Below are 20,740 nucleotides of genomic sequence, written 5' to 3' on the forward strand. Positions count from 1 at the left end.
TGGGCCATGTGGATGATTAGGGAACCCTGCTTGTCTCTGACTAGGGTATGCTGGCAGATTTGCTCTGCATGCTTAGCAATATGCCCCCTTCTCTCGCATCGGTGGCAGATTGTATCCCTGAATTTGCAAACCACCCGGGGGTGGTTCCCTTTACAGCCTGCACACCATAGGGGTCTCTGGCTTGTCCCTTGGGGCCCTGATCTTCTATCAGATTTTACTCTATGTATTTCTTCCTCTTCTTCTTCAGAGAGTTCTCCAATCTCCCCCTCTCCCTGATATTTGCTGGTCGTCCCTCATGCTGAGTGAACGCTCTCAGATTTCTCAATTTTAGCTGCTGGTTTTTCCCAGATTTCTGCTGCTCGGGCTTCCTCTATTACTTCTTTTAAAGAGATGCTCTTTTTAGTTATCAACTTCCTTTGCAATCTCAGGTCCCTCATTCCAACTACAATTCTATCTCTTAAAGTTATTTCCACATTTTCAAATTCACAGCCTGCAGCAATATCTCATAGGTTTGTAAGGTAATCATTTATGGTCTCACCTGGTTTCTGTTCTCTGTGGTAAAAGTCAAGTCAGTGAGCCAGTGATGATGCAGCGGGAGCATAATGTTCTTCTAACATCTTCTGTAATTCTTTCCATTCCATTGTTTCCACATCTTTGGGAGCAGCTAAGGTTCTAGCTGTTTTGTAAAGGCGATTTCCACAATATCCCAGGAATAGAGCTCTCTTCCTCTGTTCTGTTGCATCCTGCAGTGAATTTGCTTCTAAAAACATTCAAAATTGTCCCATGTACGTGACCCAGTCATGCTTTTTTGGATCAAAAGGTTCTGGTTGAGCGTGGGTGGACATTCTGATGATCAGCATGGTGATAGCAGTGTTCTGTTGTTAGAATTTTCCATCTTCGCCTCATTTCCTTTGTTCTCTTCTAGTATCCCGCCTTCGTTGCCGGTGTTAGATATGGGCTAGATTGAAGAGGCAGGACAATGGTAGGAGGAAAGGATTTCTTTATTTAGCTCTGAACAAAAGACTGCCGCCCGGTGTGCCTATTGTTCTTTTTACAGGCCACAATTTCAGCCACCGATGGCTGTTAATTTTCCCACCTGGAAAATGAACCAATGGGGGAAGTCTGACATCACTGACTTTTCCCATTGAATATCTAACACCAGGTTAAATTACAAGTGTTTCAAATATGAATGGATAAAAATATCACAGGCTAAATAAATACGTGGAAGTTCTAACGGCCAGACTACTTTGTCTCAAATATAATTAATAGTTGAAGAATTCATTTATCTCCTTTTAACTTTGAGGGGGGAAAAATCACGAATTGAGATTGGATTTACCAAGATAGAACTCTTGTTGTGGGCATGTCAAATATAATCACATTTTTTTTCTACCTTTCATATAGATTGTAATGCTTTTAAATACTTTCACATCTTGCTTATCCATTTTTAGAAAAAAAAATTCTTCCTCTTAACCACTAGAGCAGAAGCATGCAACATTTTATCACTTGAAATACACACTCGACCTTCAAGTGGGCTATTGCGAGCTACATTCCAAAACATGGGTGGGGCCAGGACAATTTATTGTCCATTTAACTTAAAATATTTTAAATGGATGAAAATGTTTACAGGAGAAAATACAATCCTTGTTCACACTTTAATTACATTTAGAATTAGGTCCAGGGGCAAATTCTGATTTTTTTTTTAGGGCTTTACCAGTAGTGGGATTCAAATTTTTTTGTTACCGGTTCTGTGGGCGTGGCTTGGCGGGCGTTGCAGGGGAAGGATACTGTAAAATCTTCAGTCAGAGGTGGTATTTGCCAGTTCTCCAAACTATTCAAAATTTCCACTACCGGTTCTCCAGAACTGGTCAGAACCTGCTGAATACCACCTCTGGGCTTCACCCAGTGCTTTGAAAGGCTATGTATTGCCTTGAATAATTGCTCAATGTTAATCCTTGCACCAGGTGTGTCTGCACATTGTGGTCAAAAATTCAAGATGGTTTTTAGGACAATGAGGTCAAAACTCTACCTCTTTTGATATGCAATGTGTATGCGGCACATATAAATATAAGCAGAGATTTGATGGCACCTTTGTGGCCGCTGTCATGACATTTTCGAGCATATATCTGCAGGTATGCTCAAAATATTTGTGTCCTGTACTATTGTCATAATGCTTACAATGACTTGGTGAAGAAGTGAAAAAGCACAAAGATTTAGATACCAGCAGAGAAAAATAAGGGCATTCTAGAAAAAAAAAAGACTGAAAGAAAAGCACCACATTGTTAATTGTATTATACTGATGCCTAGAAAGCCTTCCAGCCCCAAGCAGATTGAGATAGGATCCTAAAACCTCACCCAAAGGGAAAGGCATTGAGCCAACATCTAGTTAAAGCCATTCTTAAATAGATATGTGAACCTTAAATTACTTTGGTATTGAGTGAAACTGGATGGTCAAGTTTCTGTGAAAGACATTTCATCAACAGTATGAAATGGCTGCCAACTTAGTTTGAAAATTTATAGCTTATAAGTGCTTTGTCAGCTCCAGTTTTACCATATCATTACTTCTAGTAAATAGATGTGAGGAAGAAAAAAAAAAGCAAAAATTTGAATTAACTCACTAATCTCAAATGCCAACAAACCACTGTTATTTCCTCATGGACCTTAAATGTACAGGTCCACATTATTTAAACATTTATCCTCAACCCAAAGGAAGCCAGAGTTTTTAAAAGAAAAGAAGGTTTCTTTTCAAAGTTATACCAGCACAGTTATCCATATGCCTAAGAGTTGTATATGTATATAGAACTAGAGCTTTATGCTCATTCCTAAATACATGTGCATATTTTCTGATGACTTTCTATGAACTCTTTTATAAACTGGTTGTCCAATTTTTTTGTCTCATGGCTTTACTAATAATGTGAATGCAAAACCATGCCTCAATTGTGGAATGCAGGTAGTCCTCGACTTATGACCATAACTGAGCCCAAAGTTTCTCTTGTTAAGTGAGAAAGTTAAGTGAATTTTGCTCCATTTTATAATCTTTATTGACATGGTTGTTAAGTGAATCACGGCAGTTGTTAAGTTAGTGACACAGTTATTAAATGAATCTTGCTTCCCTATTATCTTTGCATGTTAGGTCACAAAAGGTGATCCCATGATCTTGGGACACTGCAATCATCACAAATATGAGTCAGTTGCCAAAGGTCTGAACATGTGACCATGGGGATGCTGCAACAATAATAAATGTGAAAAGCGGTCACAAGTCATTTTTTTTAGTGCCATTGTAACTTTGAACAGTTGTCCAATGAACTGTTGTAAGTCAAACACTACCTATAAAGCAGTGATCCCCAACCTTTTTTACGCCGCGGCCCGGTATCCCCAACCTTTTTTATGGCGCGGCCCGGTACCGGCATTAGCTGGGCGCCGCCATCTTTTTTTGATGAAAAAGTGCTTCCGGTGACCTCACTGGAAGCACTTTTTCATCAAAAAAAGATGGCGGCGCTTCCGGTGAGCTTTTCCGGGTAGAAATGGCTTTCTACCTGGAAAAGCTCACCGGAAGCACTTTTTCATCAAAAAAAGATGGCGGCGCCCAGCAAGCCAGCGGCCTGGTAGGACTTGTTCCACGGACCGGTACCGGTCCGCGGACTGGTGGTTGGGGACCCCTGCTATAAAGCATTTGGATTACCTGGTGCCTCACCTGAGAAAGTGAAACATTAATTCAAACAGGGAACTAACACTAATCTAGCAAGATATGAATCATCACTTGATTCCATAGCATCCTCTTTTAATGACCCCATAATCCCTTACAGGGTAGAGTCTGGGCAATTGAATAGAGATGACTGTTTATTGGCTGGATGCCCTTCCTGTCACCAGTGTGGAGATTTTTTTCACCAGATATATTCTCAGTGTGCCCAGAGAGAGAAATATCTGCCTCTACCTAGGATCGAACCAGCCTCCTGATTGTGAGGCGAGAGTTCCACCTCTAGGCCACTGTACCACTTGCTTCATTCCATATATAAGTATGAAATTATAGGCATTTTTTTTAAAAAAAAGTAGCTGAAATGTGAACTGTTCTGCCATTTTTGGCTGAGTCTTTCCATCTTTAAATCCCTTCAAACATATGACCCAGCTCTTTCCCATGAATCTAATGAGAACATAAATTAAGCTGTTTTTCAATTTGAGCCCATTATGAAACATTTCATTTTGTAGGGTTAGATATGTCAAGGGTACTGACCCGCTCTAATGAAGTATTCTCTGCATTAGGGTCTGGGAGTGACTAAACTGACAAAGGTACAAAGTTTTAAAAGATTAGTTTCCTGTCATTTCCAATTAAATGCTATTTCACAGGCTTCTTCAAATGATGAATGTAGTTCAAAAAAGAAAGAGAGGAAGCTGAAAAGGAGAAATGTAGAAATAAAAGAAAAAGGGAGGTGCATTACACACATACACACCTAACTCCCTCTCTGTATCAAGGGATGTTCTAATAAAAGGTTAATTCTCAGCTTATTTATTTTTGCCCATTCTTAAATGAAAAAAATGTTTGAAATTATGCAGTTGTCTAGATGAAAAGTAACTTAGCAACAGGTTATTTTTTTGATACAGAGGTTAGGCATAACATTTATACATGGAAGGAGTACCTTACAAAGGACATGAACAGCATTGCTCCTAGGCTGGTCACATTGTCTGCCTGCCTGCCTGCCTGCCTGTCTCCAGCAAATCCTAAACTCTCTCACCTTGATGATGATATCTAGATAAATAATGAAATGTCTACAAGGAAACAACCAGTGATGGGATTCAACCCGTTCATACCACTTCAGCTGAATTGGTTGTTAAATTGCTAGCTGGCCCCGCCACTCCTATCCTGCCTCTTCCAGGAGTCCCCATGCACCTCGTTCTGGCTCCCAGGTAAGTGCAGGGAGGCCTACTAGGTCCAAAATGGGGCATGGGGGGTGCGGTGCCGCCTCCCTGCAGCCCATGTTTGCTCACAGGAGGCTGCAGGGAGGCCTACTAGGCCCAAAATGGGATGTGGGGGATGTGGCCCAGCCCCCCTCTGGCCTGTTTTTGCTCCCAGGGAGGGAGGGCCTCCTAGGCCCAAAACGGAGTGTGCCCCCCTGCAGCCCGTTTTTGCTCACAGGAGGCTGCAGGGAGGCTAAGTGCTATCTGCCACAACCCATGGCCATGCCCACCCAGCCGGTCATTAGAGCAGAGAACCGGTTGTTAAATTATTTCAATCCTACCACTGGAAACAGCCCCAAGAATACAACTCCTAAATTTCATAGTGGTCTCGGTGTTATCAAGGTAACATCTCTGCTGCCCCCTATTGAGTCAATAGGTCTTTGGGTCTCTTTCTCTCTTTCCATTATAATTAGTTTTCCAAAAACTGCTGCTCCATATATGTTGGCCAAGTATCTGTATTTAAAAAAGAGATTACATTTCATACAGAAATAATTTCAGTTGCCTCATTGCGCTGGTGTACAGATGCTGTCTTTATGTGTGCTCTCATTTTATAAAAATGGAAAATGAAAAGTAAAAATGTCAGTAGTAGAAGATAGAATATAAGACATTGAGAAGATACATGCCACCTGCAACTTACAGCAAGAGAATAAATCCATTCATTTGACAAAAACAGGCAGGCATAAGCATTCCTGCTTCCAATGTTCTTCCATCATCCCAGTGCCAAAGAAGCCCTCCATCAAGGAACTGAATGACTACAGACCAGTTGCTCTAACATCTGTAGTTATGAAAATCTTTGAAAGGCTTGTGCTGTCTCACCTGAAAACCATCACGGATCTGCTGTTAGATCCCATGCAGTTTGCATACCAAGCAAATAGATCGACAGATGATGCTGTTAACATGGCTCTGCATTACATCCTACAACACCTTGAATCTCCAAATACCTACGCAAGGGTCCTCTTTGTAGACTTCAGTTCAGCATTCAATACCATCATTCCAGACACTCTTCTAAGTAAATTAAACCAACTAGAGGTACCTGAACACACTTGTATGTGGATCATAAGCTTCCTATCAGACAGGAAGCAGCAGGTGAAGCTAGGTGGAATCACATCTGATACCTGTACAATCAGCACAGCCCCCTGCCCCCCAAGGCTGTGTGCTATCTCCACTTCTCTTCTTCCTATATACCAATGACTGCATCTCAAATGATCCATCTGTTAAAATACTGAAGTTTGCTGATGACACAACAGTGATTGCTCTCATTCGAGACAACGATGAATCTGCATACAGACAGGGGGTTATACAACTTGCCTCATGGTGTAACCGGAACAATCTGGAACTGAACACACTCAAAACATTAGAAATGGTGGTAGACTTTAGAAGAAACCCTCCTATACTACCACCTCTTACAATACTAGACAACACAGTATCAACAGTAGAGACCTTCAAATTTCTAGATTCTACTATATCACATGACCTAAAATGGACACCTAACATCAAAAACATCATCAAAAAAGCACAACAAAGAATGTTCTTTCTATGCCAACTCAGAAAGCTCAAACTGCCCAAACAGCTGCTGATTCAGTTCTACAGAGGAATTATTGAGTCTATCATCTGCACCTCTATAACTGTCTGGTTTGGTTCTGCAACCCAACAGGACAGACACAGACTTCAGAGGATAATTAGGACTGCAGAAAAAACAATTACTACCCACCTGCCTTCAACTGAGGACCTGTATACTGCACCAGTCAAAAAGAGAGCTGTGAAAATATTTACAGACCCCTCACATCCCGGACATAAACTGATTCAACTCCTTACCTCAAAACAACGCTATAGAGCACTGCACACCAGAACAACGAGACACAAGAACAGGTTTTTTCCCGAAAGCCATCACTCTGCTAAACAAATAATTCCCTCAACACTGTTCAACTATTTACCCATTTTACACACCACTATTACTGTTAATCTTCTCACCACTCCTTCTCACCCATCCCCTCCCACTTGACTGTTTCCTAGTATGATTTGATTGTTGATTGTACCCTATGACTATCATTAAGTGTTGTACGTTATGATTCTTGATTCTTAACGAATGTACCTTTTCTTTATGTATACTGAGAGTATTTATACCAAGACAAATTCCTTGTGTGTCCAATCACACTTGGCCAATAAACTATTCTATTCTATTCTATTCTATTCTATTCTATTCTATTCTATTCTATTCTATTCTATTCTATTCTATTCTATTCCAGTGGTTTCTATCACAAGGAAATAAATATGTGATTTTCCTCTCTTTTCTCGCTGAAGAACTATATTACAGATAATATCTTAGGCTCTGCCTTTTGTGCAAGTTAGTTTTCATTTCTGCAATAGCCAGAAGTAACAGTTGATTTAGAATAACTTAAAGCACTTTTTTTCCTCAATTCTGAGTGCCTTCTTTAATAAAAATTACTGAACTTTTAAATGTCATTCATCTATAGTGAATATGGCCAACACATCACAATCAATAATTTTCCAGAAAGAAAACCTTTGTTCTATTAGAATCTAAGCTTTCAGGATACAAAATGTAATCCAAGAAAGTAAATCATCTCACAATGTATCTTCTCAAGATTATCTTTAGCATAATGGAGTTTGAGAGATAGCTTAAAACTGGAGACTTTCTTCCCATTTTTCCCACCATGAACAAATGTTGTTAGCCAAGTTGAAGACATCTATCTCTCCAGATGTGGCTGAACTACAGCTCAAGTCATCTCATCAATAATGCTGGCTGGAGCTGCTGGGAGTTTTGATTTAGCTGCACATTTATTTATTTATTTATTTGATTTGTCAATTGCTTACAAGATAATAGGTATAAGTATATACATAGTTATGAATACATGAAATGGGTACATATAAGAAAAATAAAAGAAACAATAGGACAGGGACAGGCCCTTATGCACACCCCCTACAGAACTCTTAGGAAAGGGGTGAGGTCAATAGTAGACAGTCTAAGATTAAAGTTTTTGGGGTTTGGGGAAGAAACTACAGAGTAAGGTAGAGTATTCCAGACATTGACCACTCTGTTGCTGAAGTCGTATTTCCTGCAATCAAGTTTGGTGCGGTTAACCTTGAGTTTGCATCTATTGTGTGCTCTTGTCTTGTTATGGTTGAAGCTGAAGTATTCATTGACAGGTAAGTCATTGCAATATATGATTTTATATACCATACTTAGATCAGACCGAAGACGATGTAATTCAAGGTTTTCTAGGTCTAGAATTTCAAGTCTGGTGGCATAAGGTATTCTACAACAAGTAGAGGAGTGGAGAACTCTTCTTGTGAAATATTTCTGGACTTTCTCAACTGTGCTAATATCAGATACGTAATGTGGGTTCCAGACTGATGGGCTGTATTCGAGTATTGGTCTAGCAAATGTTTTGTATGCTCTAGTTAGTAGTGTGATATTACCAGAGAAAAAGCTATGTAGGATTAGGTTAACAACTCTTAATGCTTTTTTGGCTATGTAGTTACAGTGGGCTCTAGCACTTAGATCATTAGAAATGAGTATTCCAAGGTCCTTTACAGAGCTTGGATCATCAACAAGATCTTAACTATTCAGCTTGTATTTTATTTTCTGATTTTTTTTGCCAATATATAAGACAGAGCATTTATTTGTTGAGATTTGAAGTTGCCATTTGTTTAACCATTCTGATACATAGTCAAGATCTTTTTGAAGGGTAGCAGTATTGTCTGTGGTATTGAACAGCTTTACATCATCAGTGAAGAGAATGCAGTTGCTCTTAATATGATCACAGAGGTCATTTATGTAGATTATGAAGAAAGTTGGTCCCAGAACACTGCCTTGGGGGACACCACTATTGACAGGTACAGAATTTGATAGGACCCTCCCAATTTCTGACCATGTGTTGTCTGTTCGACAGGAATGCTTCTATCCAGTTATGCAGGTGTTCAGAGGTACCATAAGATTTTAGTTTTAGGAGTAGTTTGTCATGTACCACTGAATCAAAGGCTTTACAGAAGTCTATGTAGATTGCGTCTATTGTTTTGCCCTGATTGAGTTGTGTAGTCCATATGTTTTTGCAGTGTAAGAGTTGCAGATTATAGGATAGTTTTTTCCTGAAACCAAATTGTTTATTGGAGAGTAGGTTGTTTGTCTCTAAGTGGAGGATAATGGATTGGTTAATAATTGATTCCATGACTTTACAGGTGACGCAGCATAAGGAGATTGGTCTGTAATTTTCAACTAGGCTGGGGTCTCCCTTTTTGAAGATGGGGATGACCATGGCTTGTGACCATAGGTTAGGCAAGGAGCTTGTCCTGAAAGATTTTTCAAAGATTATGCTTAGCGATTGGAGAATCTCATCTTCCCTAATTCTATAATAAGGAAATCAAATTGATTCTGCCTTTAATTTGAGTAACATCTGCAAAGTAGAACTTCATCAGTTTTTATTTTGCAGAAGATTCCACAGCAATTTGCTTGGAAGTTTGGAGAGAGTCAAATGATGGTATTTATTCTTCATCTTTCCTAAAAGTGATAGATTCTGCAGATGCAGAAGCCAAAAAAGATTTGGCCAGCTCTTACTTGCTAATTCCTATGGACTAGTTTGGATTTCTGCATTTAATTGCATGAGTGTGCTGATGATTTTCCATTGGAATGGTTTTATGAAAATGAATTTGAAGAGATGCCCAAAAGATCTTGATAAATAAAGATACATGGGACAGTATGTCAGAGGTGCTAATTCTCACTGTTATTTTGTTCATTTACATCTAACATGCCACCAAGACATCTGTAACTGCATGTTAATTCTACCATGTCACATATTTCATGTTTTCCATTTCCTTTTCCTTTTGATGTATTTCTCTTTGAGTCCTCACTTTTAGAAAGCAGCAACTTGCCCTTTAACTTTGATGGCTAAGCCAACATATGTGAAACACTTGAGATGTTAATCACTTTGCTTTTAATTGTGAAATGTCTGGTATGTTGAATTGTACTGTGGCAGTTCAGGACTAAAATCTAAGTACTTCTAACTAGTCACTCAAGCATCCAAGATACATGGAAAAAATCTTATTAAAGTGATACTATACTATAATATAGAGTTATTTTGTTGTCCTTAGCATATTTCTGGGCAAGCTTTCAAACAGAAAATGCACGTTGTAAAGAAAAGAAAAGAAACAAATATTGCATTATAAAACAATTTTTATTAAAAAAAAAACTGGTGTCAACAGAATTGAGTATTGAGAGATAGAAGATAACAGTTTACAATCCAATCTACTGAAGCCAATTAGTATTCTTCAAAAATACTTAAACTTTTTCAAACAAGGCAAAACTTAATATGTTTGGACTACTTTCTTGATCAGGGTTAAAAAAATATTCTTAGAAAATTTTAGAACATCTCTCCTGGAAATGAATTTAATACCATTTTTTCTTCTCAAGTTTTCTTTTCAACCCCAAGCTGAGAGAGGTTTCTTTTTTCAATTCAGCTTTTCAACTTTTCCTGTACCCTTTTGAAAACTTTTGTTCAGAGTTTTTAAAAATATAATTTAAGTTGTCCTTTTCGTATTCATCTTGCAAAACACTCCCAGTTAACCTATCTCCTTCATTAAAGCTTGAAATAAAGGAAATAAACTAAGGAAATAAACCTTTGAGAATACAACTCTATACACACTGGATTCTGAGTAGCCATAACAAATTATGATACACTTGGATATCTTCAAGGAATTTGTGCCAGCAAGGCTTACCAGGGGAACTTACATAGTAAATGTAGGTTATTCTTTATTTTAGAAACCACATATGGTTTGTGCATAAACAGAAAGATATATGTACACTTCCGAGAGAAAAAGTAGAGTGTAATTGCAAATATCTCAATATGAATTTGGACGAATCTTCTTAATGAGATTTGTTTTTTTTCCCACGTAACCTTCTCTCCCCACCCCCCAGGTTTCATATTACCTCCTCCATTGGACCTATTCCCTCAATTGATATTTGGATGGATATGTTTTTTTCACCCCCTTTTCACTTACATTACTTGATGTTCCTCCAAGAATGGTGATATACTTCCCTCATACAAATTAGGCCAATTTATTCAAAATAGTCCGGGAAGCTGAAAAACAAATTCTCAAGAGAAGGCTGTGATAGAATAATAGTAACAGGGTTGGAAGTGACCTTGGAGGTTTTCTTGTCCAATCCCCTGCTCAAGCAAACACCCTATACCTTTTCAGACAAACGGCTGTCCAATTTCTTCTTGATTAAAAATCAAGGCATTTCAGTATTGTTTCTCATGAATGAATGCAAACGTTGGCCTGAAAAACAAACAAAAAGTGTCAATGAATTGGAAATGTTATAATGAGCATAATCTATCACATTGAATAGTATCATTTGTGATTATCTTAACCAACTGACTGTTTTAGTTGGTTGATTCCCCCCCCCCCAGTTTTTGCAAAGGAAAAACACCATTACTGTACTATGTTAACAATATGACTTCCTCCCAATGTATTTAAATATGTTTTCCTACAAATCAGACTGTATGACAGTTGGATTTAATGTTAATCCTGATTTCATCTCATGGTGCAGGCAGATGAATTGCTTCATTTTGTTTAGCTTCCATAGTTCTTCAACCTGCAGTTCTGCTCCCTGCAGATGAACTTTGACCTTTGACACATACTTCTTTGGATAGTCTGTTCCAATGTTTCATACTCCATGCTTCCCTTGGAAACCTGCTTGCTGTTTCCTACACCCTGTGTTTGCACAAAACTGTTGCCAAGCCATGTTAATAGGTGACAGTTCAGAAAAATGAGGATGTCTCCCTCCCTCTAAAAACAAAGGCAAAAAGCCCACTCCAAACTAAACACAAATTTACTTGACTTAAATGAATCTGCCTTTGGAACTTCATAAATCAAACTGATTTTTTTTCCTGCTGTCTGTAAAGGCAAAATCTCAAATTCTGTTTATAGGAAAACTATCTGCCCATATTGTTTCTCTTCTTACAATGCATTTACCTGATTTCTTTATTTTTTTTCCACACTCTTCTTAATTCTGCAGTTTTTCTGAGAGCTAAATATGTTCTTGTTGAAGAATTGATTCCACAAAATGGCCAAGCCTTTCTTCTCCTATGGAAAACAGTTCTCTGGTGGCTGTAAACCCTGAAAGCTCTTACATGGAACCAGATCAGTGGTGGGATTCAAATTTTTGTACTACTGGTTCTGTCGGCGTGGCTTGGTGGGCGTGGCAGGGGAAGGATACTGTAAAATCTCCAGTCGGAGGTGGTATTTGCCAGTTTTCTGAACTACTCAAAATTTCCACTACCTTCTCTAGAACTGGTCAGAACAGGGGTGGCAAACTACGGCCCGCGGGCCACATCCGGCCCGTTGGTCTTTTTTATGTGGCCCGCCGAAGATTGGTCCGTATGTAACGCGGCCACTTTTTGGCTGCTTTCAGACGCGTTGAGAGGAGGTGGTTGAGGCGGAGGGCGGGTGGTGGAGAGCAAGTAGGGCGCCTGGCGGGCTTGTCAAGCAGAGCAGGAAACGGGGCAGGAGCCCGGCGGAGCGAAGAGCTGAAACCTGTTGAGGTATCGTCGCAGTCCCTTCGCTGGGAGAGAAGCTGCCGAGCCGAGAGGAGCACGGGATGCTGCCGGCTCGCCTCCTGCCCCTCCATCGTGACTGCGGAGAAGGAGCCCTGAGCGCTGCTCTCGCGGCCACCACCGACAGAGCCCAGCTTCATTTCGCCTGAGCCACGTTTGATTTGAAAGGGGGCGTGGGAGGCAGCACCAAAGGAGCACTCTGGGGTTCGGCCAACCACCCGCTGAGCACCTCCGGGCTCCCCACCGTGGCGGGCAGACTTTGGGGCTGCACTCTGGAATCCAGAGCCACGGGACGGCGAAGCCGAGAGGCAGGAGGAGGCGCGTTGGAGCTGCAGCAGCCGGTTCAGATCTCTCGGTCCCAGGGAATCCTCCGCCGAGGCGCCTGAGCCCCGAGCACCGCCGGCATCGAGGAGCACGAGAAGCACAACGGGGCCATGGGAAAAGCTGCGCCCAAGGAGCAACTGGTGGCTGGAGCGGCCGGGACTGGCAGTGGCGGCGAGGGCCCGACCTGCACAGGGGGCTGGGGCGGTTTTCTCCTGCGCCCGGCTTCGGAGCGGCCCACCGTGTGATCTTGGGCATCTGGCTCGCTGCGCCCTAGGCGCGCCTTTCCCTCGCCTCTCGGCCAGCAGCAGCAGCTCTGCCGCCACCTCCTTCCTCCCTAACGCCCGCTGTTGTGATGCGTATTCCCGTAGACCCGAGCACCAGCAGGCGCTCACACCTCCCTCCATGGCCTTCCCCTGCGGTAAGATGGGAGAGAACAGCGGCACCCTCAGCGCGCCGGTCCCGGGACCTCGCAGCCAGACCAAGGTGTGTTCGGTGGTGGACGTCCTGGTCGATCATCCGGGAGAGAACTGGTGAGGCCCGACAGCCCCAACTTCTTGTGCTTGGTGCTGCTTTCCCACTGGAGATGCAACAAGACCCTCCCGTGGCCTTCAAGGTAAGCCGGGAGGGGAGGCTGGGCGGAGCCGGCAGGTCCTGGGAGAGGCGCGCAGATGTTTCCTGCCGAGCGGGCTTCCCAAGCGCCCGGGAGGACTCGTGGTTTAATGGCAAAAGCAGCGGCGGAATGGGCGCCGGTGGGTGGGGGGAAAGGCAAGCGAAAGCCTCCCCACACACACCTCGGCAAGCGGTTTGCAGGGTTAGCCAGCAGTTTCTCGCAAGAGACTGAAGGCGGTCTGCTCCCCCAATTAGACGTTGGTTCAAGAGGAAGGGTCAGCCCTGCTACTAATTGGTGGTTCACAGTTTATCCGTGGGCACCGGAGGAGTTATGTTTTGGGGGTGGGCATTTATTTATTTTTATCTTATAAGTGGCCAACTTTTGTAAGCTGAGGGGGTACATTCATACACATACACACACACAGTCGCTTATTCGTAGGGGAAGAATCTGTCTATCTATCTATCTATCTATCTATCTATCTATCTATCTATCTATCTATCTATGTTGTGCAAATTTAACTATGACGCCAAACTTGAGTTTTGGAGGATGTCTCGGAGAAAAAATAGTTATTTTTCCTACCCCGAGTACGGCAGGCGTCTCTCCCGCTTAAAAACAAAACTCTTTCCTCCTCGCTTTGAAAAGGGGAACTGTTAACAAATGCAGTTTTTTATATGTATCGTATCTTGTGCTGACCCGGCCCGTCCGTCAAATTTTAAAAGTCAATGCGGCCCCCGAGCCAAAAAGTTTGCCCACCCCTGGGTCAGAACCTGCTGAATACCACCTCTGAACCAGATGCAGAGGACTAAGTAACCATGTAATGGATTCTCAAAGCTATTTTCTTTAAAAACAAAGGCAACCAAGTGGGGACCATGTCTAGCAGACAAGTAATAAGGGTGTGTGTTGTATTCTTCACTCTACTCTTTTTCTAGATTTGCTGGAGACAGTTCATGCCTTCAAAGATGGTGCTCAAAATTAATAGCTTCAAACATTCTCACAGTTAATGTCACCCCAAAAGGATAGCCATCTTGTTTCTCCACACCAACACATTTCCAAAGAGAACATTTTGGCAGCATCTTCCATCTTTTTGTACAATTTGCAAAACCTAAACATAAAATGCAAATGCACAATTTATCCAGTTTACTTAGGTTAATATATACAGTGCCCTACAAACAGAATTATTTAGTGATTTTCAGAAAAAAATGAAGTATTTGTAGACTCATTCTAAAAAAAAAACCCTCAAAATGCAGCAACATACATTCAGAGAAAGCTATCATATCTATTTCTTTAGTGATAGGAAGCAGAAAAAAAGGTCACGTGTTTTAGAGATTTAACATGAGGGAATGCACTTGGCTCTTGAAGGGTGTGCTGAGTACTACAGTTTAAAATAGGAGACGAAAGTCCAATTAATGTAGTTTTATTGTACAATTATGTTTAATTGTAATTAAATATCATTCATATAATTAATCTCCAATTGTATATTTAACATTTTTCTTATCATTAAACATTTTATTTTGGGAATTCCTTTTTGAAGTGTCTAGGATTTCACACAAGACTTTCAGCAGCTGGGTATTCCAAATGCTCACCTCTTATTTAATACAATTACATCCATTGACTTGCTCTGAATTCCTCTGGACCACAAATCAGACTGAATCAATACAAAGCAGAATGAGTCAGTGGATTCTTGAGATTTTCCAGCTGTGCTCAATGAGATCAGCTGATAATAATACCAAAAGATCTGCTATCAAGGAAAATTAGATGATTGCCTTAGGGAACAAAAGATAGCAAGTGGAAATGACAACAACCGTGTTGACAAAACTGTGGAGTAGTTTGTGTTCTATGTGATCATAGCTTATCTCTTTTGTCTATTGCTGTCTGCTGTTGACACCAGATCCATCCACTAGTTCTATCATTTTTTTTACATATCTAACAGATTGTGGTGCCATTTTGTTCCTCATCTCAGATGACAACTTTGCTCAATTGCCTCATCTTCAGGCTCTCTGAATGACTTCTTTCTTCACGTTCCTTTGGGTCAGAGAAACGCCCATGTTTTGTTTTGTTTTTAATAATTCTAGAAGTCTAGCTTGCGTTAATGCCTCATTATATAGTTCCAGTAATATTGGTTCAAATATTTCAGATAATTTTTTATATAATTCACCTGGTAGACCATCCGGGCCTGGTGTTTTATTATTTTTTTGTTTTTGTATCACCTTTTGTAACTCTATTAATGTTATTTCTTTATTAAGTACTTCTCTGTTTTCTTCTGAAATTGGGCTCAGACAGTTTCCCTCCAAGTAGTATCTAATGTTTTCTTCCCTAACATCTTCTTGCTTATAGAGCTCGCCAAAATACCTTTGTGCAATTCTCTTTTTCTCCTCCATCTGATAATACACTGTCCCTTCCTCATCCTTGGGCTGCTGAATTAGTCTTTTCTCTTTCTTTATTTTTAATTTATGGGACAACCACCTTCCTGGTTTATTTGCTGATTCAAAGAAATTATGTTTAAGAGTTTTTAAGTTATGTGCATTTTCCTCAATATCTATCAAATTTAGTTCATGTCTAATCATCCCTATTTCTTTCTTAACTGGACCATATTCTTTGGGTCTTTTTGGAGCTCATATTCAAACTTTTTAATCCTTTCTTGTAATTCGTTCTGTTTCTTCCATTTTTCTTTATTTTTCTTAGCTATATGCCTCTCATTAAGGCCTTTGTAGTGTCCCATAAATTTTGTAAACTAGTATGTTGTTTTAGATTAACCTTAAAGAATGTTTCTAACTCATTTTTCATTCTTGAGATATATTCTTTTTCCCTTATTATTTGTGAATTTAATATCCATCTCCTTTTACTATGTCCTTTCCATGTAATTTTAACTGGGCTATGGTCAGCCCATATATTAGGCATTATCTCTACTTCACTAATGTCTTTCTCAATTGCCCCATTAACCTATACCATATCGATTCTGGACCATGATTTTTGTGGACTAGAATAAAACGTATATTTCTTCTCATTTGGATTCCTCTTCCTCCATATATCTTCCAAATTGGTCTCATGTGTTAAATAAAAAAATAAAAAAATTGGTAAAATTCTCTTTTTTTTCTTCCTAGTCCCTTCCATACTAATATAGTCTTTTTTAATATAAACAATGGCATTAAAGTCCCCTATCAAGCAAATATTTTCTTCACCTACACTAATTATCATACAGTCCCTTATAAAACTTCTTCTGGTTATCATTAGGGGCATATATCCCCACTAGTAATTGTTTTTGATGTAAATTAATTTGTATCATTAAAATTCAGCCCTTTTCATCTGCATAGATTTTTTTTGCATGTATCCCTTTTTTATGTAAATTGCTGCCCCCCTTTTCTTTTGATCTGCCAATGCTGTAAATAATATACCCAACTTGGGATATTCTAGATATTTTTATGCTGTTTTTGGATATGTACCTCCTGTAGGCATATAATATCAACATTTTGTTTAGTTAATTTGGTTAATATTTGTTTCCTCTTGATCTGGGAGTTTAATCCATTGATGTTTATTGAGAGTAATTTAATCTCTTCTTCCATTGTTTATTCTGAGTCTAAATCTTCTGTTTGTTCTTGCTTCTCTTGGGGGTCTTGTTCTTAGTCCTTTTCTCCTTGGGTATTCTCTCTTTTCTTTACCTCTCTCTTCTTGGTCCGTTTCCTGAATTCCCTGTTGCTGATCTTCTTGTTGGTCCTCCTGACTCTTGCTTTCTGACTCTTCTTTACTGCTCCCCTCTTCCTCTGTTTCCATCAACTGATCAAAAAGTTCTTGCGCCTTTTCAATACTATCAATTTTTACTCTTCTTTCTTGCCACATCACCAGCATTCCTTCAGGGACCAGCCAGATGTTTTGTTTATTCAGTAGTATCGTCAGAGATCTGTAGTCCTTCCTCAACTCTCTTACTCGCCTCGGAATTTGTTTCAAGGTCGTAATCTCTTTTTCTTTATACACCATCGGCTCATCCTTTGTGATTCTATATACAGTGTCTCTTACATTTTTTCTGGCGAACCTGATGTGGACCTCTCTAGGCAGCTTGTCTCATCTGGCGTAGTTTGTATGGATTCGGTAGACCTCATCTAATTCTTTCACTATTTCCTGCTGGTCCCTTTGCAATGCCTCTGCTATTAAGTGGGACATTATGTTTCCCAGGTCTTCATCTTTCGATTCCAATACATTTTGGAACCTCAAATAGAATGCTGCACATTCCATTTCAAGATGGATAATCGAATCTTCTAAGTCTCTGTTCATCTCTATTACTTTCCTATCCATCCCTTCCAATCTCTTATCTGTTTGTTCAGCTTTAGTTTCTATATTCTTTATTCTTTGTTCATTCTTCTCCAGTGTCTGTTGGATCGTTCCCATCTTCTCTAAATTTTGAATCTTACCCTTCATTTCTCCCATTTCCGTCTTCATATTTGTATGGTTATTAACCATTGTCTCCTGCATTTTAAGCATCATTTTCTGAATAGCTGTTAATGTTGCTTGCATCATCTGCATGTTGGCCGCGTTGCTCATCTTTTCCGTATTCAATATTCCTTCTATTGTTTTTTGGCCCCCTGGAGATGCAATAGACATTGATGAACCAGACATTGGTTTTTTCCCTTTCAGGTTCGCTGTTGTAGTACTGGTCATATTCCTAACTTTATTGTAGATATCTTCCCACTTTACCATTCACTGTTTAATTTTTCTTTTGTTATTAGTTCTATTCAGTAGTTTCCCTTAGAATATAAATATCTTTTCCTACTTATGTTATTCTAAATTATTCAGATTTGATTCAATCTTTTATAGAATCTGAAACTAACTGAATCACCAAAATTAAAGAAGATAAAGAAGGGAGAGAGCTAAAGGGATGACAGGAAGGATAATATCAAAATGAGAGAAAAAAGGGAGAAAGAGTGTAATATAATATCCTAAAATATACTTGCTGTAAATTGTTCTTATACAACTATTTTATATTACTATATTATGGTATATCAACTGTATTCTTTATCTTTAACTGTAAAATTGTTTCCTTTAAACAATTCTATATTCCACTTCTTATATATATGACCTTACTTATTTCATTAGTTGTTAGTAATCAATCAATCAATAATCATCAAAATAGTATTTCACCAGTTTTCACAGTTTCATATCATTTAAACTTTTAAATTCTTAATAAATTCAATCAAACCTTAATCAAAATGTTATTTCATTAATTATATTCTATAAAAAGAAGTCCAGTAATATTCGATCACTTTCCTTGTCCATTCACATTTTGTTTAGTCACAGTCTGTTACATCAGCTTCTCTTCTCTCTGTATAATCTCAAAATGTCACTTCCGTTCTTGGGTTTAGTTCTGTCTCTTACTTTTTTTCCACTGTTCTTCTTCTTTTACAAGTCACAAATCCATCAAATTAAACTCCAAATTCCTAGATAATCAGTCTAAATCAACTCCAAATTTTTCAGAACAGGTCCAAGACACCAGTCAATCTTTTAATCAACTAAATCGGCTTTGATCTCTGTCTTAAGAGTTCCTTTCCTTTTACCACCGGATCACCATTTCCCTTCGGACTTCCGTCCTCTTATTTAAGACTCACAGTTCTGCCATCTCTCTTTGCCGTTTCTCTCCTCAACTTTCACTTTCCGCCTCCTTTACTCCAAGTTCAATCTATCAATTGATGCCAAAAATGCTGTTCGTGCTCTGGTATCTTCCTCATTGGGCTAAAGCGCTGCGACTTCGGTCTGTCATCGAGATGGCCGATCACTCACACGTTGGAGCAAATGAGGTTTCCCTCGAAGCTGTCAACAGCCGCCACTGTCAAACTTCTCCTCGGGCTTCCTCACACCTTCGTTTTCCCCTCCAGGGTCTACGTGCCCCTCACTGGGGCCTCCAAACACGCAGATTGGGAATGAGAGAGCAGAGCTTGCTCTTCTCTCCCCACCCTGCTGCAGCTCTGCAACCGGAAGTCTCCGAAACACCCATGTTGTTTGTGACATAGGTTTTTAGTCACAGTGATATTGCTGTTCTTACTCAGTTCTCTAGCATTCTGACTGGGCAAAAGTACAGTCCTACAATTACACCCATATTCTGACTTGCCTTTCTCCTCTTCATATTCTCCAGAAATGTTACAGCATCATTAAGCAAGTGCTGTTTGAGTAATAATCAATCTCAAAGTAACGGTGTTTGGATTACTCTAATTCCATTCTATGCAAGTCCAAAGTGTATGTCTGTTTTATTTTATTTTACCGGTAGCAATTTATACATGTAAGGTTTTCAAATGATCTTTAAAATCAAGAACTGTTGTGATGGAACATATCTTTACAATATAGATATAATGTAGAATCTTTACACGCAAATCCTCTAACTTACTTTATTTTAATCAGTACAATAGATGCATTTTCTCTTGTTGCAGAATGCAAGACAAGGATTCATGGATTTGAACCTCAGGAATGCAGATTCCAATTTGTAATGGGGAAAAGCATCTTAAAAGAGCCATTAAATGGTTGGAATAACTATGCAGAAAATAGCAATAGCACTGAGACTTATATACTACTTCATAGTGCTTTACAGCTATGGTTTTCCCTTCGCTGGATATGGAGAAGCATTGAAACCAGTGTTGGGTTTCAATTTTTTTTACTACTGGTTCTGTGGACATGGTTTGGTGGGTGTGGCAGGGGAAGGATACTGGAAAATCTCCAGTCAGAGGTAGTGTTTGCTGGTTCTCCGAACTACTCAAAATTTCCGCTACCAGTTCTCCAGAACTGGTCAGAACCTGCTGAATACCAAATCTGATTGTAACATTTTCTAAGAAATTCATTTTATGAACAATTAGGCTTCAACATACCTCTATATTTTATGAACAATTAGGCTTCAGCATACATCTGTATCAGTCTTTGATTATATGTATCTTTGGATCAGGGAAACATGGTTGGAATACAGTATATGTGGGTGGGTGTGGGTCAGTGTGGGTGTGTGTTGAGAGAGGGAGAAAGTCTGAATTTTATGGAATTTATTCCTAAATACACAAATATATTTAGTTTTTCCTAGTGAAGGAGAAACAGACTCCATTCATTGCTTGACACTACGAAATTTACTATAGCAAATCAGTCTATTTTAATCGGAGAAAAAAAAGGACTATGATGATTTTCCTCTACAGCTATACTGATTTATAGCTATCTCTTCTTAACCTGAGTTATAATTATCTGTGTTTATAAGCCACTTGGATGAAATTTTCAAGATCCTAACCAGCGAGGTATATTAATATACAAAACAAAGAGATAAAAGAATAGA

General features: G+C 39.5%; 1 long non-coding RNA gene across 1 annotated transcript in view; it reads right to left on the reverse strand.

Annotated features, from left to right (window-relative positions):
* Positions 1-10,127: 10,127 nt before the first annotated feature.
* LOC148132776 (uncharacterized) overlaps positions 10,128-20,740 on the reverse strand; it is a 33,752-nt gene continuing 23,139 nt past the window's right edge. Inside the window, exon 4 of the long non-coding RNA XR_015749200.1 lies at positions 10,128-11,241. This is a non-coding gene — a long non-coding RNA (uncharacterized LOC148132776). The remainder of the gene's footprint in view (positions 11,242-20,740) is intronic.

This window comes from Notechis scutatus, chromosome 1, assembly GCF_049901735.1.
Source record: "Notechis scutatus isolate UNSWTSFEM ecotype Mainland chromosome 1, rNotScu1.2, whole genome shotgun sequence".
Taxonomy (NCBI): domain Eukaryota; kingdom Metazoa; phylum Chordata; class Lepidosauria; order Squamata; family Elapidae; genus Notechis; species Notechis scutatus.